Source organism: Lutjanus erythropterus, chromosome 23 (genome assembly GCF_056507025.1).
Source record: "Lutjanus erythropterus isolate fLutEry1 chromosome 23, fLutEry1.hap2, whole genome shotgun sequence".
NCBI lineage: Eukaryota > Metazoa > Chordata > Actinopteri > Lutjaniformes > Lutjanidae > Lutjanus > Lutjanus erythropterus.
Window position 1 is genome coordinate 23,989,318 of NC_139339.1, and position 18,338 is coordinate 24,007,655.

At 39.4% G+C, this 18,338-nt stretch overlaps 1 protein-coding gene across 2 annotated transcripts in view; it reads left to right on the forward strand.

Moving 5' to 3' along the window:
• Positions 1 to 18,338, forward strand: part of sorcs2 (sortilin-related VPS10 domain containing receptor 2) — a 441,732-nt gene that overhangs the window by 159,618 nt on the left and 263,776 nt on the right. The window lies entirely within an intron of this gene.

Here is an 18,338-nt window from a genome sequence, read left to right on the forward strand (position 1 = left end):
ACAACTAATCAATTAATCAAGAAAATAACTGACAGATTAATCAACAATGAAAATGCTCATTAGTTGGAGCTTTAGACTTGAGAAAATTCTGTTTGTGGATCACCCAAAGTTGTAATGAGATCTGTCCAGGGTTTTGCACTTGTGATTGTCCAATATTGATGTTCTTCTCTGGAAGTTGGGTTTTGTTCATATGTGCAGTTGGTGGTTGTGATCTATGCATAAGTCCATGCCAATACATCCTCATACCTAAATGCCAGAATAGGTCAGTGGTCAGTTACTCCCAAAATGACATATATTACAGGTGAAGAGTACTTGCAGGCTTACCTAACCTTAACTACATTAACAGTAGCACAAGTAACACAACTCACAACATTACACACAGTTTAGTTGTAAAATGATCACAGTTTGGTTAGTTTTAGACACAAAATGGACTTGGTTTGGTTTAGGCAGTACAACTAGGCTAGGTTTCAGAAAAGATCATGTTTTGGGTTAAAATCACTATTCTTCATAAGTCACGTGATGAAAATTATGTCACTACGCACTACACCGTTTATGTTGTAGAGCAGTTGTAGTTTGGTTAAGTCTAGGAAAACATTGTGGTTTGGATTAAAATAACTACGTTTTGTATGTCGTGCAACTTTAAGTTACTCAAAACTCTACATTTACTTTTTGCTTCCTTCCATCCATGTCATCTCCTCCATATGTGGACTTTCTTGCTCCTTATACTTTTCCTGTCATGCTCACTATGTCCACTTGAGGGCACCACCAAACAACAAACTAACATATTTGTCGGATAAAGGCACGGTGTTCTGGTGAGGTTGGGCTGTCCATGCAGCCATAAGTTTAAGAATGAACATGGATGTCGACAAAAGGCATCCTCACAGACGTTGGCAGATTACCGCATTCATGCCACAAAGACTGACTGATACTAGAGATCACGATTCAATTTCCATCCCCTGCCAAAGGTCCAAGTAGGTTTCAGCAATGACTGAGAGCTTTATCTAACAATAACCATAAAGTTTTAGTTTCCTGAACCTTAATCATAGGGATGATGGATCGGCTCATAGGAATTAGATTGTAATAACTATGTGGCTCATTTTGAAATGCTCCTACAAACAATTTAAAATATGTTGGAACAAAGAGCGCCTAATTGAAATGTGTCCTGACAAGTCGACAGAAAGACTAACATCCTTTCCTCTGCATGCTCTGATCAATCTGCATTCCATTTTGAATAGACTGACCCAAAGTTCAAACTGGATAAAAGACGTATCAGTTGAAAATCCAAATCAGTTAATGACAATCAGATGATGGGAAGTCTCTGTGACCCGTTTTGATCTCTGGGTCTCAGCCTTGTGTGTGACTGCCAAAATAATTAGCCATCTTGTGTACGCATGTGTGTGTTTGATATCAAGTTCACTTCCAAACCATATCAACTCCTGGATTGCTTTTAAATTATTTATTAAAGCAATGTTCCTCATGCCTGTAGGTGCAGTTTTATTGGTCCGACTCATCATCAAAGACTCATCAAAGACTACAGACCCCCATGAATTCTCCTTATACAGTAGTCTGTATGTACCTCTTCTTGCTGTTGTTGTTGTTGTTGTTGTTGTTGCCAATTATTCCCCCCCAGGGATCATTAAAGTTTCATCTAGTTCACATTTTACCGACCGGTCTTCCAAAACCCCAAAGTCTAGGAAGTAAAGAGATGGTGAAAAATCTATACTGGTACATATCAAGACAAGCAAACTTTGCAAGGGAGGGAAAGCTCGCAAATTATTGACCTGTGGTGAAGACTTGAAACAGCTGAATAGTAGCTTGTAAACAGATATTTTCTCTTCTTTTCGCTGTGCCTGAGAAGCTTGCAGGGAAGAAACAACTACAGCTTCATTACAAGTTTCTGAAATCAGATTTGTAGGAGTTTAAAGTCTTCTGCTAAGAAGTACTGAGCACTTTTATTTAGTTGTGTTGGGTTCAGATCATACATTGGCTCAAATCACTTTGGATCTTTTGAGATGTTTGAGTCGTAGCTAATGGAGCAATTAAATTTGCTGCTTGTCAGGAAGGAGTGAATACTATAATCTGAGGACTGTAATTAGGAGCTATTGCTGACACCCCACTCCTGCTGCACCGAAGCCGCGCTCACAGCAACATCACAGGCTCAAACACTCCGTCCACACTTCCTAATTCTGAGCGGCTGTTGATCGAACATGACACAGCGGCGTTGATTGAAGTGTTGTAGTAGGCGCTGCTTGTTAGTTATTCCGCCTTTGTGTTGAGAAATGAGGAGAAACGGCTTTTAAATGAAATAGAGGCGTGCATCCATCATGCTCCGGAAGCAACAGCCCAGCGGGGAGAAGATGTGGGATTGATTTGATTACCTGCCACTTTAGCCACACAGGCTCGGCTTGATGGGAGGACCTCGCCTGGGCAAGCAAGGCGGCCCCGAGGTGGAAAGTATCCTGAGAAAAACAAAGCTTAACCTTAACCTTTTCAATCCAAGACCAACAATTGTGTTGTTGTAATACTCCCATATATCTTTGTCAGAGTCTTTTATTAACTTTATAGATGCATTGCACCTTTTTTCCCCAAAACAATTCAAATACTACTCATGTTAAAATCATACTTGATTTGTAATAGATTACATGCATCTAAAAATAAAATTTCCAGCATAAATTGAATTACAAAAGATCACAAACCCAACTAAATCAGTACACTGTAAGTCTATGGGCTTACAACAGCGTAAAGCTAACCTATGATCATGTCAAATTACTCACCTGTCACTAACCTTCATTGCTGTAGAGGGTCAACACCTAGCAAAAAAATAATAATAATTTGTACTAGCTTCTTTGGCAGGTTGGGCCCCACCCAACCCAGCATTGGGTCTGCATATATATTTGATTTGGCAGGATTTTATTTTATTTTTTTCACTCCCAATGCCGTTCCTGTCACAACTTTCCACATTTTTCCAGAGTGGATCTGGGGCATTTGCAGATGCACTAGGGGCAAAGTGGGTTTAAGTGTCCTGGACAAGGATACCAGGCCAAAGTGGGGCTCAACTCTTTATGATCTTCAGACGTTAAACAACAATTTATTTGTATAGTTCCCGAGATCATAGTATAGCATCGTGTAATATGTAATCATAATCTGGTTTCTTTCATGTTTCATTCTACCCACCAATGCTTTCTTAGAATCATATTTGTTTTACTTTTAACTATAATCTTTATGTAAAAAAAATTATTTTGAAGTTTTCGATTATGTCCCCCATTTGTAGCTAGCTCAGTGGTCTGAACCACCTATGTCACTTGTCTGTTATGGGTTTGATGTGTGCCGATTGTGTCTGTAGATGAAAGCCAATCAGAAAAGACTCTTAGTGATGATGTAACTAAAGTTTTGTTCCATAAAACGCCTGATTTTAGAATGGAGTTTGGTTTATGAGCCTGCTCACTCGAAAGGATAACATGAAATAATGAAGCTGACTGAAACTTTAAAAGTCTGGAAACACAACATAAGATAAGATCCAGATTGTAATGGAAGGGAATTATCCTTTAATGCTGTACACACAAACACAGAGCCCACACATCTGTGTTCTCACGCTCACAAGGTGGTATGGCTGGTCATTAATTCACAATTAGAGGACGTGTGAACGCGGGTTAACACAAGCAAACACACAAACACACGGACACACACACACCCTGTATATTTGTTTAAAGCGTCATACACCACATACAACCAGCCATGCTGGTTAATGCAAATTCACACACACTTTTACATGCACACCACTCGCCTAAAGCAGCCTGACTTCATTTAACACCTCAGATGATTTAGAGATCAAAGGGAAAACAAAGTGCCCGCACACACACGCACGCACACACACACAAGGCACACACAGACGCACACACGAACAGCAGAAGTGAACTGACAGCAAACGTCAGCTAATTCCCACTTCTACTCAACTCCACCAGTGAGAGGCTTTTATTAGTGAACCATCACTTACTTATTACACACACACAGACACACACGCACGCACACACGCACACACACAGACACTGTATATGTGTGTCTGGAAACATGCGCTAGGCTTCTACTTCACAGACAAGTACATCTGTTCATTCCCGTGGGGATTTGCCTCCCGACACACACACACACACACACGCAGGCCAGGGATTCACAGGTGGTCGTGACTGTCCGTTTCCGTGGAGACACATGGAGCTGCATTAATTGGGTTATTTACAGTCAGCTGTACAGGGAGCAGATGATGTGTTTGTGGGTTCACAGAGCCGTCGCTGGTTTCAAATCGCTGTGGGGAGGATTGTTGTTTCAGAGAACAGGTGATAACACACACACCACAGGTCATGGCTAACAGAGGACGCTGGGTAAAGAAATAACTATTTGGAAAGTTGAGATTTCCTTGTTTAACATGCAGCAGAGGGGAATTTTAAAAAATCAAGTTTAGTCCTTTTTCTGTATGTGAATTAGGCTTTTGCTAATCATTGGCACATTAAGAACTAAAATATAGTTAAAGACAGAGTGACAAAACCAAATCCACAGCCCTATTTTATTGTAAAACTGCATGTAACTTCAGCTGGAGCTAACACAAGTTAGATAAATTATGTGGTTATCTGTAGGTTTGTTGCCTGTAGCTACTAGGAGGTTTCCTTTAGATACAACCTAACAAGAAAACCCGTTTGCAGAAATGCAAAGAGGGAATTTAGAACCAAAAAGACCTGACTTGATTCAGCTGCTGACTTTATGTGAAGTGAAGAGGAAGAATGCCTGCTAGACTCTATTAAAGGGAAAGTTCAACCAAAAATGCAAATTCAGTCATTATCTACTCACTCTCATTTTTTAGTCATTTTTTACTGCTGGAGTTTTTACAGGAAAACAGAGTTGCAGAATAAAGAACAACAATGAAAGTGAATGGTGACCAGTTTCCAAATGTAAAAAAAACCCAAAAGAATAAAAAACATAAAATGCCTCCATACTGCTTATCTGGTGTAATCCAAGTCTCCAAATGACCCAACATGCCAAGTTGACTAAAAAAAACTTACTTACACCATATTTTTAGCCTGAATCTTCACTGTAGATCCTTAGCTTAGAGCCACATTCACGTGCACATGCACACTGTCTGAACTGGGAGTGTGTGGTGCGCTCGTGTGCTGTTTTCCTGTGAAACTCTAGCAGCGTTTTGTGGACTAAAAATCTAAACCCGAACTTCAATCAGCATTAGGGTGAGTAGATAATAACTGAATTTTCTTTTTTGGGGTGAACTATTCCTTTAATATCCTGATCAATTTAACTGTTGTAAACAAGTACTTCTTCTAAAAGATCATTATTTCTTACGATTCATAAACAGACACTTACTCATCCAGGGAACGTTCAGCAGTAATTTTGAACTATACTTAAAATGAAAAGGGCAAACAAATAGTTATTCTTGCCCAGAATATAAATTAATACTCTAATGACATATCATAATCATTTTATGATTCATTATACAGTAAATATATATTACAGATTTCTCCTTTAAGATTTTTTTTGTTTGGTGAAACTATTAAACCAGCTTTGAAACCAAAAAACGTCAAAGTGACAAAGAAATAGAAATAGATAAAAGCAGATCTGCTGTTTCAACCAATCACATTATTGTGGATAATCATGCGTCGGATCTTTTGGATCTTCACTGGCCTTTTAAATTATAAAATGAAGGATGGCTGAATTCCATTTAGCTCTCATTTATTAGTGTGGGTGATTGTTACACTTCTCTGTTTGTATTCTTCTTCAAAAAGTTAATGATTCTATGATTCCGTTATTGTGAAAAGTGACTACAGCTGTAGTCGTCCTCTTTTCTCTTTTACTGTAACCGTCTGGTGTGTGTGTGTGTGTGTGTGTGTGTGTGTGTGTGTGTGTGTGTGTTATGTGCGCACACACTGATGCAGTCATACTTCACTGGACTTTCTGCGATTGAGCCTCAGACAGAACACACTGATGGAATTCACTTAACCTTCCTGCCCAGTCGCACCTCCTCACCCTCTCTACATCACTCCCTCTGTCTCACACACACACTGTCTGCCTTAGCTTTCCTCTCTGGCCCGTGGTAATCCTCTCACCTCAGCTTTTATCTTCAAGTTTTTGATCCTATCCTCTGCTGGTGGATACAGTTTGACATGCGACAGAGCTATTTAGCCTCTCCGTGTTGCTGTTTGATTTCTTTTACAGCTCCCAGGAGGGATGCATCTTCTCCCATCAGGTGATGTCACTTTTGATTTTGCGCCAACAACTCTCTTATCTTATTACTTCACGCAGCAGAAAGCTCGCTGTCTGCAAATTCGGGGCATTATATTTCTACTCGCCCAATGAGGAGGCAAGTGTGCTTTTAAATGCAATTACACAAATGAGATGACCACCTACGTTATGCTCACGGCCGGCAAGCAGCAGCAGCGCGTTCAGCCAAGGACGAGCGAGCGAGCGTGGGCATGTTTTGAGTCCAAATGTGCTTTCCCCAAGCATTTCCCTGCAACAATGAGCAAGCAAGGTGATAAAAAGGCACTGGCTCGCCCACCTCACAGTGCTTTCTGTGTAATTGGAGCCAAGATGGTGTCGGCGGCAGGTTGTCGAGTCCGAATGCGGGCAGAGCTGGAAGATCTCAGCATTGCAGACAGCTCCATGATAAGACTTAACTTGGAAAAGGACTTCAAACGTTTTTCTCCTCTTGTGGAAAAAGATAAATTTCACACACATGTGTAGATGAAATGTTAACCTGAAGAGGAGTATGGTGTGTTCTGTGTACAGTCAAATGAGCACACGGATCTCATTTGTCTTTATTGTCTCCCTATTTCCCTCTCTTACATCTTCTCCTCGTAAGTGAGAGGAATTTAAACTTGGCTGAGGAACACAAAATCAAGAAAAGCATATTTAACGGTTATACTCTTGAAATAAAGGTCCAAAAAAAAAAATCTTGCTGAAGGGCTAAGGTTTTAGCCAGAATCATTTACTTCTGAAGAACCCTTTTTTTGAAGAAAGGGTTTGTCAAGAGTTTTTTGTAAAACTAAGTGATCCATTAAGAACCAAACTACCATCCAAAGAACCCTTTTTAGAAGGTTTGTCAAGTGTTTTTGTATCGTAATATAAAAGGGTTGTCTGTAGAATGCCGTGGATGGGTTCTAGATAAAACCCTTATAATACAAAAAGGTTTTCGTGGAACCCCCCCAGTGGGGTCTACATAAAACAATTGTAATATAAATAGGTTATGAGTAGATTCCTGTGGGTGGGTTCTAGATTAAATCCTCGGAACATAAGAAGCTTCTCCATAGAACCTCCTGGGTGTAATCAAGATAATTCCCGTTGAATATAAGAAGCTTCTTTGTAGAACCCCCTGGGTCTATTGAAGATAGTCCCCTTGGAATATAAACAAGTTCTAAATGGAACCCCCTGGGTTTGTCGTTGAAAGAAACCCATATAAAAAGCCTTTCATTAGAACCTCCAGATAGGGTTCTGGGTGGAAGCATTGTATGTTAGAAAGGTTCTCTGTAGAACCTCTCATAGGGTGCTTTGGATGGAACCTTTCACAGATGGTTCTAGATATATGTCTTTATGTTGGGCTCAAGGTCAAACTCTCTGAAAGGGTTCCAGTTGAAAAAAGGTTCTAACAGGAACCACAAAGGATTCTCCTAAAGAGAGACAAGCCAAAGAACCCTTTATGGTTCTAGTTAGCACCTTTATTTCTGAGAGTGTACCCCCTTTAGACTATGTTTTATTCTTGTTTTCACTCATTACGCAGAAGAATGTGAAACATTTTGCTTTTTTTCTGTGAGTCCCTGAGATCCTCAGATGCTTCTGTTATCGTCGATCCTAGATCTAAACTCTTTCAAATCAGGGACCCTTTGGGCGATGATGTTTAAAGGTTAAAAGACCCAAATTTTGTTCTTGTGATTAAAAAAAATCTATGTAGTATAAATCTCTCTTAAAATGAATGACTACGTACCAGGAAAAGTACAGGCTGGCTTTTTAAAGAGGTAGTAGAAAGTAGATGCATGACACAAGCCAATTATGTAAGTGTTTGCTTTGTCATTATTCAAGTCTGTGTTTTTTCCGCTTGTAAATTCATTATTTAATCCAGATGATGATGAGAATTCCTCTGATGTGTAGAAATAATTTAAAGCCCAACCAATGTCACAGCTGTTTGTGCCTGACATGCATTGATTGATTTCACCACTGAGCTTGAATGCAAATGACTCTGAGATACAAAAAAAAAACATGTTTATGGCTGAAAGACAACAGACATGACGGAGCAACAACAACAGCTGGAATGTTATAAATAAAATCTTGAGGCTAATTAGGCTATAGACTAATCTATCAAATTAGTTTAACTAGATCAGTGGTGTCTGTGTGTGGACATGAGTTAATTAGCCTAAGAATGATTTTCCCTTCTTAAATTGTTTAAAATGAGGCAGCCTTGAAGAAGTGAAAGTATCCAGTATTCTGCAAGCAAAAAGCACACATTAGAGAAAAGTTGTGTTGGTTCTTTTTTTGCCTTAGTCATTTTATAATCCCTCAGATTTATTTTGGTGCTCCTTTGGAACAAAATTACACCTGAATTGCAAGCAAGCACTTTGGCAGACCTGTAGTACTGTGGTGATATTGTATTAAAAATCAACGTATCCTCATTCCGAAATGACAGAACAGGTCGTTTTCCAGTGACTCCGGAAACACCATAAATGACCTCTGGAGAAAACCAGCAACAGACATACCTGCCATTCATTGTACTGGCCCCTTGTCACAGTGTGGTTAGGTTTAGGCAACAAAACTACTTGCTCAGCCTTAGGCCCCAAAACTAGTTGTGTAGGTTTTGACACAAAAACTACTTATTTAAGTTTAGGCACCAAAACTACCTGTTTAGGTTTAGGCAACAAAACCGTGTGACTTGTTTTTGCCACTAAAACTACCTTTTTAAGTCAAGGCACCAAAACTACTTGATTAGGTTTAGACACTAAAACTACTTGTTTAAACTTCAGGCACCAAAACTATATAGTCCTCTGGGGTTAGGTTTCGGAAGGATCACGGTTTGATTAAAATAAAGTGTTGCACAAATTAACAAATTAACTCTACCAGAAATATGGTTGTAATAAGCTTGTTTTCTGGTGAGAGCAGGCTGTTAAAAATGTCTGGCTACTCTCTCAGGAAGCCTCTTCCATTCTCTCACCAGAAAAAAGGAAACTGAACTGAGTTCCTTTATGATGAGATGCAAAAGTCAGTATGTCACCTGACACCCTCCACAAAGTCAGTTTATCAAAGCACTTGCGCTGTGCGAAGTCCTCATTTAGATGCACATTTGCATGTATGGCCCCATGAACCTGGCATCTGTCATCATTTCCAGTTAATCTGTTTAGCATCCAACAGTTAAAAGTCTCGGGAGACTCGTCAGCTGCCTAATAATCCAACACCATGTTAGGTTAGCAGTTGGTAAAGGCTTGGTGATTGTTTGTCCTCTTTCTTGCTTTTTTCCCTTCTTAAAGCTTTGTGGCTCTGAGGATTCTTTGGTTTTTAATGAACTGAAGAAAAATCCTGAAGTGGCATGTTTGTGTTAGCTTGTGGACTGAAATATATGCAACTGGACTGAACTATTAAGAACTGTTTTTTCCGTTTGTGCTCTAATATAAGCTGAAATGAAAATTAAACTGACGCTGTGGGTAGAATTAATTTAAATTGGGTGTTTGATTCTTGCAATTAATTATAAAAATGTTTGTTTTGTAGAAAATTAACCAGGATACTTCCTTTTTCTTTGTACTGGTTTAAACATAGTCAAACCACGACATAAAAATGAAGCAGCAGTCAGCAGTTGTCTTTTTGATGTTTTCCTGAAAAGCAGCCACTAATAAATATAATTCTGGCTGTCCTTTTTCAGAAGTAATATGTTCTTAGGGAGGATGTTGGGTGGATGGTTGGGCGGACAAAATGTCAGGCTTTGACAACAGAGACTGTGGTTGCATCCTTTTTTCTACCAGCTGTGAACATTAGAATCTTTTAAAAATGACCAAAATCTTTTCCTGAACTTATCCAAGTATATTTGGGGTGCTTTCACACCTACCTCAATTGGTCCGGAGATTTGGACTGCAATCCAAAGTTACAGGTGTGCAACCTTTCACAGTCCACAGCCTGGACAAAACAACTGAACGTTAGGTGGTCCTGGTCTGGATCATACTGAACCATGGTTAGGTTTGATTCTGTGTGAAAACATTATTTTGGATAGTTCAGATTGTTCAGACTTTTGGATAACTGGAAAAAGGAAATAAAGACTTACATGAAAATAGGTCTGGACCTTGGTCCAGACTTTCAGGTGAAAGACCCTTAGGGCGCTTTCACACCAACCTTTTCTTTGTCCAGACTTTTGGACTTCTAGGTTGATCTGAACCAAAAAATATAGGTGTGAAACCTTGCCCAGACCCCCCAAAACAACGTAATCTTGGCCCGAATTGAATTGAACCATGGTTCTAGTTCTTAATTCTAGTGTGCAATAAATATTTTTTGGATGGTTCAAACTTTTGAATCTATCACAACAAGTTCAAGCAGGCTGTCAACAGAACTGGAAAAAGGAAAAACAACACAAAAAGTGTTGCAATTGCACATGGAGAGTGGGAAATACATCAGGTCCAACAACTTTATAAAGAGTCAGTTGGGGAAAAACTCACTGAAATTTTAACACTTTTCAATTATTTTCCAAGAAGTTGAAAGCGAGAGGACCTGCATTGAACTGCCAAGATGCTGACGTTAGACACAAGCCAATGTATAGCAGGATGTAGGTATGTCTTGTATAGGTCTTTAACCTGCTCGCAAAATGGAAATATGAAAGATTGATCTTGGTTTGGACTTTCAGGTGTGACAGCCAAACCTTAACAAGAGTGTTGGCAGATCAGACAGCACGTCAAAAATATTTTTGTAACCATCAAAAGTGTAGATTTGGAACACCTTCTTCTGATGAAGGAACTTGACATCCGGGTTATGTGAGGAAATGAGTTTCCAACAGGTAAAGCGAGGATGCAGCCAAGGTCCTAAACGGGAATCAAAAAAAGGTGGTTGAATAAAAAAAAAAAACTGAACAAGAATACTTTCTCACATTTTTAAAAGCTTTTTTTAAAGACTAAAAATCACTGTCACCGTCGCATGAGAAGAATGAGGAAAGTCTTGCGTCAGAACCTTTGTATGTCAAAATAAAGTAAATGATATAAGACTTTCCTCTTGCTTCCCACACAAGAGGGCCCTGGCATGTGGGTAAACCTGGCCTCACCAGTTTCACAGCGATACAATGACTTTCTTTTCACACCATTTTCCTCACATATATGAAATGCCTTCTTTCCGCTGTAAGGCTCCTGCCACCACCAGCACCCCTGCTAGCTTTGGGTCAAATCCTTCCAGCACCATTTTAATGATGTCTCCCCTTCCTTCATGCTCAGTAGGGATATTAATAGTAGAGGTTAGTGGATTGTACACTGAGAACCACACAATCTGCTCTTGCTGAAGGCAGGCGGCTGCAATAAAGATTACCCCATGAGTTAGGATTGCTTTATAGGCCTGTAAACACGTTCATTGCAGTGCGGCTTTCAGACATTTAAGAGCCATCTCGGTTGCATTTTATTTATTAAGAGGTGGATGTCCTTCACGGTGATGCATGTTCGCTTTAATAGCCTCAGATGGTTGTTCTTTTGCAGACTCTTGTTGCAGATTCCTGGTGGGGGGTGGCTATTTATTCAAACTGAGATGAACCTGATCAGATTACAACACCAGGAACAGAGAAGGGTAATACTCAACATTACAGTGCTTGTAATAAGTGTAAGTTAATAGGTAATAAGGCCCATAAGATGCCAGTTAACATTAATTTGTGTTAATAAGACTATATAAGTGTTAATAATAGCATAATAAACATAATACCCTCCCCCTTCTCCTTTCTCCCTGCAGGTGTCACTGTCCGCAAAATCATGGTTAACTGTTTAAACAATAAGCTTCATTCACACTTATGATCTGGTAAGCCCCAAAAGCATTAGTTAACTGTTAATAAGTGCGTAATGAAGGTTAAATTAACTTTAATAAGCATTGTTCACACTTTAGATCCCTTACCCCCCAAATGGATTAGTTATTTGTTAATAACTGCATAATAACGGATTCATTAACCTTAGTAAGCTTTGTTCACAGTTTAGATCTGGTACCCCCAAAATGCATTAGTTAACTGTAAATAAGTGCATAATGAATGATTAATTAACCTTAATAGGCATTGCTAACAAGTTTGAAGTGCTTATAAATGTCTTTAGTATTAGGCTATTATTAACCCTCATATGGTCTAATTTATACATATTAATGTTAATAACCATATTCTATCATTACCTGTTAACTAACACTTATTGCAGGCACCTTAATATAAAAAAATATATGGTATATTGTTACAGATATGTGGATAGTATCTGATTTTCAACATACTGTTGAAAAGCTAAAGCGAGCTGAGTTAATGTACTGTGTACAGTCTCTATGTGTGGGGGGGATCCGTGGGTGTGTGTCTTCAGGGGTGACAGATGATTAGGAGATGTGAAGGCACTGCAGTGTGCTCGCTCGGCCCCCTGGGAAACTGTTTTCTGTGTGTGTGTTTGTGTGTGTGTGTCTCTCCTCCATCTCTTTGCAGGATGCAAACAAAAATGCATCCAGCAGTAGAGGAAAGCCAGACTGTTTGTATTAGACTTGCACCGATTTCAACTTTCTTAGCCGATTCCGATTTCCGATTTTTGAGGGGTCTGACCTACCAATTCCGATTTTGGCTGGTTCCGATTGTCAGTCTTTCTAAAAACTGTAATTGACAGCATTCACAAATATTTTAGCAATTTTTCTTGTAAATATGTTCATAATATTATTATTATTATTATTATTATTATTATTATAAATATTAATTGAATACTTTCTCCAAAATCACCCAGATTACAACCAGGCCTTATTATAAATTTATATTAAGATTATGAATTGGGTGAACGTGATCTCGCGAGATCATCTCGCGGGATTTCGCGGGACGCGATTTCACGTGAGCTTTTGTGGAAGCGGATGTAAACAAACCGGAGACTAACATGGGGTAACAGTTTGAAGTAAAACTTTGCCGTGAGAAAAACAGACATAGAAGTTAAAGGAGTCTGGATGAGAAAATGTTTGAGGAGACTCATCAACACAGGTTGTTTATTCTTCAGCCAGAACAGGAGGTGAGATTTTAACTGTCCCTCTGTGAACAGCAGTCTGCTGCTAGCTTGCTAGCATTAGCCTGAAGTGCCAGAGCGTTTAGACATTGTCAGCTGTTCTGTCTCGTTGTAGACTGTCTGTCTTCTCTTTATCTTGTTCTTGGAATCTGTCGCTGACACCAGCTTCAAGCAAGCATGTGTCTTGAGTGTGTAGCTTTTATCAGCGCTGTGTTGACGTCACGGTCAGTTTGTCTGCTGCGCGCATGACGTGACCATCGTGCAGAACATGTGTGTGACAATAGGTGCGTTCGAGATGAGCCAGGCCTGCGCAGAATCGATCAGCGGCGGTCGGCGCACAATGCATGCAGGTTAGATTTGTGTCCGACTTGATCCCGACTTGCTCTGACGTCATGCACACGTGGGCAACGATAACCTCACGAGATCGAGGCGGCCGCAGTTTGTAGAGCCAGGCGCCGCAGCTGCTCTCCACCGACTGCAAACGCCTGGCTGTCACCTGATCGACAAGCTGACAGGCTCTGATTGGTTCTTAACTTTGACAACAAACACCACGTGTTGTATAAAATACTAATTTTCTGTGTAATTGTAATATTTAATGCTCGACATATCAGTCTTCTGTTCTGCAATGAAGTTTTAATCTGTCAGCAAGCAGATATTTAGTGTCTGATAATAATAAAGGTTATATATATATGACTTATCAAAAGAACACTTTAGTGCTTTACAAGGCAGATAAAAGAACAGATGAGTCAAAAGGAGGATCTCTTCTATTTTGACTTCAATCAGCGATCAAGAACGCACTTTATTTCTTCAGCTATGATCATGATCTGCAGACTACAGGTAACCTACAGGTGATCTAACAGGATGTTAGTGTCTCTTCCTCTAGTATCTCCTAAGTCTGTTGAAAACTGTCCGACTTGACTGCAGCTTTTTGTCTCCACCTCCTGCTGCGGCCGCCTGATCTCGTCTACTCTCCAGGCGAGGCGCAGTTCATCTCGAACGCACCTAATGACGGGCACAGAACCGGATTTGTGACGCTGACCGGCCGGTCACCGGTCAAGGCCAGTCACGTGAAAACCGGCCCGATTCCGAGCATTGGCGATTAATCGGTGCAAGTCTAGTTTGTATTATAATGCTAATTCTGCTTGTGTTTTCTGCCACCACTGTAGGTTTTGATAGACTAACATAAACAAATTTGTTGCTGATGCTGATGTTCAATGTGTGTGTGTGTGTGTGTGTGTGTGTGTGTGTGTGTGTTGATGAACTCTTTCAGTGTGTGGTATGACGGGTCGCTGATGGTGGCTAATATTAGCTCTTAGCAAAACTTACATTGACGTCACTGTGTAACTCACATAACTCAATGTGTTCACAGACTTAATGACTCTAGTTCTTGTTTTATTGTTACATTATGTTTTTTCTACTCCTTAAATTTTCAAAAGAGGCTTGTTACTTGTTTTGTTATGTTTTAATGCATTTGAGGGGAATTATTGATTATTTTTATTCTGCATCAACTTAGATGGGTGGAACAATAACACATAGAAAAGACAAGATGTAACAAGGCACAAATCACTTAAAAGGCATAACAAGACAAAACTGTATAAAAGATATAGCAAGAAGAACATACATAAAAGACATAACAAAGAGAAATTATGTGAAACATCTAACATGTAACAAGACAAAAACTTTCTAATATGTAACAAGGCAAAAATAACGTAAAAGGCGTAACAGGGCAAAAAAGTCACAAAAAAGGCATCAAGACAAAACTACGTAAATTATGTAACAAGACAAAACTGATGAGGTTCAGTTAGCTTTTTACAGAAACAACTGGTAAAAATGTCCCTCAGAAAGCAACTTTTATTTCTATACCTTTTTTTCCCCACAAAAGTATCTGTACTTCTACTTGAGTAAAGAATGTGCATACTTTTGCCACCTCTAGTTTTTTTTTTTACAGCTCCTGAAAATCTGAAACTTTTTAGAGATTAGTTCTGTACAAAGCCTGGTCAGGGTGAAAATCATAACAACTGTAAGGAACTACCACCACTGATTTCACCACCCGTCTTTAGCTCCAGACTTATCGACAGTCAAACTAACAGCAATCAGTAGTGGCTGATTAGTCTCAGGGTCTTGTCAGAGTCGGTTACTGTGACAAATTGGTTTGTCTTTGGGTTGCCTGGCGGACCACCTCCCATGAGGCCTCACCTCTGACACCCAGGCATGTGTGGGCGTCTGACGGCCCTGTCAGGCTCCTCCCTCTGGGGGTTAAAGGTAGCAGTGCTGAGATTAAAAAAGAAATGGGGACAAAGAGTGAGAAAAAAAATGCGGAGGTGTCACCTGAATCCGATAATTGCCAAAAAATCTTCCAGACAGACAAAATGACCACAGATGCTTTTGGGCATTTGACTGAGTTGCTTTCTGAACTCATAAAAAAATCAATCCTGCTGCTCCTGAATTTCTTCTGCAAAGCAAGGCTCACTATCCAACTAATCAGTTATAGGTCTCTGGCCATAAGTTATACATACAGAACAATCCTACAGTACATCAAAAGCACCTTTTTCCATGTCCTTCATGTTATTGTCTTCATGCTCTTGATCATCGGCAGCGAGGCAGCGTGTCGAGATGCCCCGCGGCAGTAGAAGAGCTTGTTCCCAGCATTAAGCCACAGATAGCAAGGGGGAGAGACCTGCTGGTCTTTGAAGTCAAGACCCTGAGGGCGATATCAGGGTTAAAGGAACTCTGTTGTTCTGCTATCGATCCATCTTCTAGGTAAAGAACCAAGTTTGAACTCCCCCTGTTTGGATGTACGCCTGCACAACCTTGTCATATTTTAAAACATGTAATTTTGTTTCTGCTTTCGGGGATTTAAGGTTCAAATCAGCCCAGCAGTTCATGTCAGCTCACTTCAGTTCCAACACAGAAGGAAAAAAATGCCACCCTGTCTCCGTCCTCTGGCTCTGGTGGTTCTGGACGTTTGGACATGTCCAATAAAGCTGCTAGATGCAGTGTCCATGTTCCAGGTTGTTTTCAGGTCATAGTGATTTTGAGGCCTAATTTATATACTTAGCAATGTTTTAAGTCATTCATATTTGTCTGGGTGGTTAATAACACGTTTCTTTTGTTTGTCAAACTCCGAACACACATTTACTGTACATTTATTTACACAACCTTTAACCTTTGATTTGCATCATATTTGATACATGAGTTTCTAAGACCTCTACAACATCAATATGATCAATACTTTCCTGAAAAATCTATACAATCTGAGGCATGTCTTCTGCCCTCTGGTGGATTATCAGTGCACTGCAGGCAGCAGCTGGAGAGTGCAAAATCCAACATGGCTGCCTTCACGTAGTGAGTTGCGTGTTTTTGGTAGGCCGATCTTTGCTAATTTTGAAAAAGAGTCAGTAAGATTAACAATTGTATTGTAAAATAAAATAAACTAAACTAAGAATAAAATGTCAGCTTCAGATGAATTTAGAGTGGAAATTTTAATATTTATATGCATTTTTTTACATATGCAACCTGCTGTCATTATAACAACTTGTGTGCTGGAAACAGTTATGAGTAAGTGAACACTGCATTATATATTAAATTGACCAATTCAGATTACATTGATGAAGCTGTTTTTGCCAACCAAAATGCAAATATAATGGTTCCTGTTTGAAGAGTCAAAGAATTTCTGGCAATTATTTCACGTGTCAGGTTTTACCCAAGGTTATTTAATTAAATCCAAATCCTTGATATTTTTTGCTTTATAAGTAAAAATCTTTCCAGGCTATATCTAGAATTCCAACCCCTTTCTTTCTTTCTTTCTTTCTTTCTTTCTTTTTTTTTTTTCACCTTTTATGGAGAATCAAGGCGAAAGGGAAATCAATGAAGCTTTGTTTTGTCTTGTACAGTATAGTCTAAAAGTTGCCTCTTCATTATTTGTTCCCAGGCACAATTTGCAAGAAAAGAGTCTCCTGGTGGTTGTTAAACAGCCACTGTTTAGCGGCACAAGCTGAACTCTGCAGCACAAGCACAAAGATCCTTCAGGGTCGGAGTCTTATAAAGAAAGAGCCACAATTGCTACACATAACATTCATGGGTTCCCGGAACTCATTCCCGAGACATATTCAACATCCCTTCAAACAGAAAGCAGCATCTGTAAAGTGGTGGAACGGGCAAATCCACAGTCATCAGCAGAAAACATCAGTACAATAGTAAAAATAATGATTGGCTGTTGGCACACGCTGTTTTTATTTGGGGAAAAACATGCACTAGAAAAACACACAAAAGAAATGTATTCCATATGCAGATTATTGGTGCCATCACTGAATCACTGCTCTCGCTTTTAGATTAGTCACATTCGATCATATCCAGAGGATAAAGACGTCTAAATCATAATGCTATTCAAATCATTTCTCATAATTATAGCTTCATACCTGAGTGTGATGCTCCATCCTCCAAGATTAGTCACTGCAGCCAAAGAGGACAGCAAACCATCTCTCTATTTTTTTTTTTCTGATATGAGAATCTGCAGCCTGCACTTGGTATAACTGACCATTTGTTCGCTGTTAGACTCATGCTAATAAGTTGTGTTTGTGACAGTACATTAGCATGAGCAGCAGACAGAGCTATCCATCACGCGGGACCTGCTTGTCCTCTTGTCAAATGTTCCAACAATTCACAAATAGAAAAAAAAAAAAAAAGAAGAAGTTTTTATGCAGTGGCTCTCTCATTCTTGAGAAGTGGGACAAAATGTATTTTGAGGGGTTTTTGATTCTTCAGTTGTGCTGAGAAAATATGTTTTAAAGATCAAATTCTTGGCTTTTAAATGTTGTAACAGGCCAGCCTCCTTGTGATTAAAATTTGATTTAATGTAGACGTCAACTCCAACAGATCTGACAGAGTTGACGTCTTACGGACTTGACAAAATGTAGATTTTTTTCATTTCACCATTTTATTTCTTTTTAAAGTCGCTCAGAGTTCTCTTAATGTTATAATTCTTATTTAGCTGTGATTTATAAGGGCTACAGAGTTGACATGTTGTGGTTTAGACCCATCTGATAGCAATATTTATTTAATGTATTTGTCAAGGAACAGAAATTTTACCAGTGCTTGAGCAGTTTTCTCATCTTTTTTAAAACC